We start from the raw sequence: 3,919 nt of genomic DNA on the forward strand, positions 1-3,919 counted from the left end.
CCCCGAAGCCGCTGACTTTGTATGGCCTTGTGTCCTTCTGGTTCAATTTACCGAATCTTGACTCGTTCGCTCTGGGCGAATACTGTGAGAGCAAAAGGAAGAGGGAAAAGGGCGGGAAAAACTAAAACACACACTTCTGAAACACACGCCTCCTGCTCCTCCTAGACCCCGCCCTGACAGGAAGGAACAGGGCAGCAGGGATGAACGAAGAGTCAAGCGCCATCTTTTGCGTGGGCGGAACAGGTCGTTGCCTGAAGATAACTTCATTTCCTCGCGAGGCGCCGTAGGAACCGTCTTGCGTTTTGGATCTGCTGTGAGGTGACTAATGCAGTCTGTGGAAAGGGGTTCGGTCCGTGCAAATGTCATCTTTACGCATTAATCGAGATAGGAAAGTGCTAGTCCCCTGGAGAAAGGCTGCTGGGAGCTGACTAAGCGAAGCAGAGCTGGTGGTTATCTTTAGCAGGTATTGGGCTCTGCACAAATATTTGATAAATGAGTGTTTGTTTACATATGACGCAATTAAGTACACTGTGACCTCACCCCAAATTCGGTTAGGCAAGGTGACCAAGATTTTTACAGTGAAAAGGAGGACAAAAATAAATTGAAGAAAACAATATAAGTAAAAGAAACATTTTATTCATTGCAGCAATAATACACTATGATATGATAAATACAGAATAAAAACATTTGTAATATTTTATATTGTAATTATGCTTACATACCTATTAATTTTTAATAATAATTGTAAGAAAAAAGTACTCATTTAGTAAAACTAAATATCAAAACCACTAATTTGGAGTGATATTCAGATGTATTTATCATTTTCTAATTTAAAAATGTCTTATGCAATTATTTAATAAAAATTTATTTTTTTAACATTAATTCTTTTTTTAGTAATTTTAATGGGGTGACATTAATTAATCAGGGTACATAGGTTCAGAGAAAACATCTCCAGGTTACTTTGACATTTGATTATGTTGCATACCCATCACCCAAGTCATATAGTCTTCTGTCACCTTCTATCTGGTTTTCTTTGTGCCCCTCCTTGCCCCCAACCTCTTCCCTTTCTCTCCCCATCCCCGGTAACCACCACACTCTTGTCCATGTCCCTGAGTCTCATTTTTATGTCCCACCATGTATGGAGTCATATAGTTCTTAGTTTTTTCTGATTTACTTAATTTACTCATTATAATGTTATCAAGGTCCATCCATGTTGTTGTAAAGGATACTATGTCATCATTTCTTATGGCTGAGTAGTATTCCATAGTATATATAGTATATATACGGTCTACCGGAAAGTTCTGTTCATTTTTGGAATAAAACAAAATACAAATTTTTCTTATCATTAATAAACTTTATTAAATAATATAATTGACATTATTATTAATGATTTCTTGCCAGCGTGAGGGCAATTTGTATATCCCATTTTTGAAAAATGATTTATCTTTTGATGTGAAAAATTGAACCAGTGCTTGTTTGATATCTTCTTCATTTTTGAATTTTTTGCCCTTCAAAAGATTTTGTAAGGATAAAAACAAGTGATAGTCAGAGGGTGCTAAGTCCGGGGAATATGGTAGATGTGACAGAATTTCCCAGCCTAGTTCTGCAATTTTTTGACGAGTCCCCAAAGCAGCATGTGGCCTGGCATTATCATGATGCAGTATGATGTTCTTCCTATTGAATATCGCCGTCCTCTTTTCTTGGACTGCTGTCTTTAAATTATCCAGTTGCTGACAATACTTCTCCGAATTGAGCTTTTCATTCGGTTTTAAAAGCTCATAATGTATTAGTCCTCGAATATCCCACCATATACACAACATTCTCTTATTCAGAGTCAAATTTGGTTTAGAGGTGGAAGGGCTAGGTTTTCCGGGTTCACAATGTTCACAATGTAAACATTCCTTACAATGTTTTCGTAGGTAATCCACTTTCATCCCCAGTTCTCATCCAGTTCGAGAAGGGCTCGATTTTGTTCCGAGCAAGCAGAGATGTGCATATGACGATTCGATCATCCAAATTCTTCTGACTTAATTCATGTGGCACCCATCTTGAATATTTCCACACCAATCCTATCTTCCGAATATGGTCCGAAATGGTTTGCTGAGCTGAATTAAGCCTTTCTGTGATCTCTGATGTTGTCAGAAAAGGATCTTGCTCCAACACGGTCTTAACAACATCGTCATCGATCAAAGATGGTCGCCCAGAATGTGGCTTATCAGAAAGGTCGAAATCACCTGTTTTGAATTTTTTGAACCATCTTCTGCATGTCTTATCAGAAACTGTACCTTCACCAAACACTTTCAATAAATTTCTACATGCTTCTGTAGCATTTCTTCCTTGTTGAAATTCGTAGACAATACAGTGGCGTAATTGAATTTTATCAGTAGCCATGGGTACACTATCGCTTCACACATAAGACTAACATGAATCAACTTTGTTTTAGTTAATTTGCTACGTCAGTATGTATACATTAAGTGATAAAAATAAAGAGGCACACATACGCCAAATAAACATGTGTTTATGTGTCAAAACTTCTTGTGATAGAAACGGACAGAACTTTCCGGTAGACCTGATATGTACCACATCTTCTTTATCCAAACATCTATTGAAAGGCTTTTTAGTTGTTTCCTTGCTGCAATGAACATGGGGCTGCATGTGCCTTTACGTACCAGTGTTTTTGAGTTATGGGGGTATATTCCCAGTAGAGGGATTGCTGGGTCATATGGTAGTTCTATTTTTAATTATTTGAGATACCACCATACTTTTTTCCATACTGGTTGTACTACTTTACATTTCCATCAACAGTGAATGAGGGTTCCTTTTTCTCCACAGCCTCTCCAACACTTGCTATTACCTGTCTTGTTGATAATAGCTAATCTAACAGATATGAGGTGGTATCTCATTGTGGTTTTGATTTGCATTTCTCTAATAGCTAATGAAGATGATCATCATTTCATATATCTGTTGGCCATATGTATTTCTTCCTGGGAGAAGTGTCTGTTCATGTCCTCTTCCCATTTTTTTATTTTATTGTTTGCTTGTTTGTTGTTGAGTTTTATGAGTTCTTTGTATATTTTGGATATTAGGCCCTTATCTGTGCTGTTTGAAAATATCATCTCCCATTTAGTTGGCTGTCTGTTTGTTTTGTTGCCAGTTTCACTTGCTGTGCAAAAACTTCTTAGTCTGATGTAGTCCCATTCATTTATCTTTGTCTTCACTTCCCTTACCTTTGGAGTAAAATTCATAAAGTGCTCTTTGTAACCAAGGTTCATGAGTTTAGTACCTATGTTTTCTTCTATGTAATTTATTGTTTCAGGTCTATATTTAGCTCTTTGATCCATTTTGAATTATTTTTTGTACAAGGGGACAAAATTTGGTCAAGTTTCATTCTTTTGCATGTGGTTTTCCAGTTTTCCCAGCACCATTTGTTGAAGAGGCTTCCTTTCTCCATTGTATGTTGTTGGCCCCTTTATCGAAAATTATTTGACCATATATATGTGGTTTTATTTATGGGCTTTCTATTCTGTTCCATTGGTCTGAGTGTCTATTTTTCTGCCAATACCATGCAGTTTTGATTATCGTGGCTTTTAATATAATTTGAAGTCAGGTATTGTAATGCTCCTAGCATCGTTCTTTTTCCTTAGGATTGCTCTGGCTATTCGGGGTTTTTTATAGTTCCATATAAACCTGATGATTTTTTGTTCCATTTTTTAAAAAAATGACATTAGAATTTTGATGGGAATTGCATTAAATTTGTAAATCACTTTGGGTAATATAGTCATTTTGACTATATTTATTTTTCCTATCCAAGAACAAGAAATGTTTTTTCATTTCATTGTATCTTTTTCAATTTCCCTTAACAATGCTTTGTAGTTTTCATTATATAGGTCCTTTACATTCTTTGTTATGTTTATTCCTA

Source organism: Saccopteryx leptura, chromosome 2, assembly GCF_036850995.1.
Source record: "Saccopteryx leptura isolate mSacLep1 chromosome 2, mSacLep1_pri_phased_curated, whole genome shotgun sequence".
NCBI classification, from domain to species: domain Eukaryota; kingdom Metazoa; phylum Chordata; class Mammalia; order Chiroptera; family Emballonuridae; genus Saccopteryx; species Saccopteryx leptura.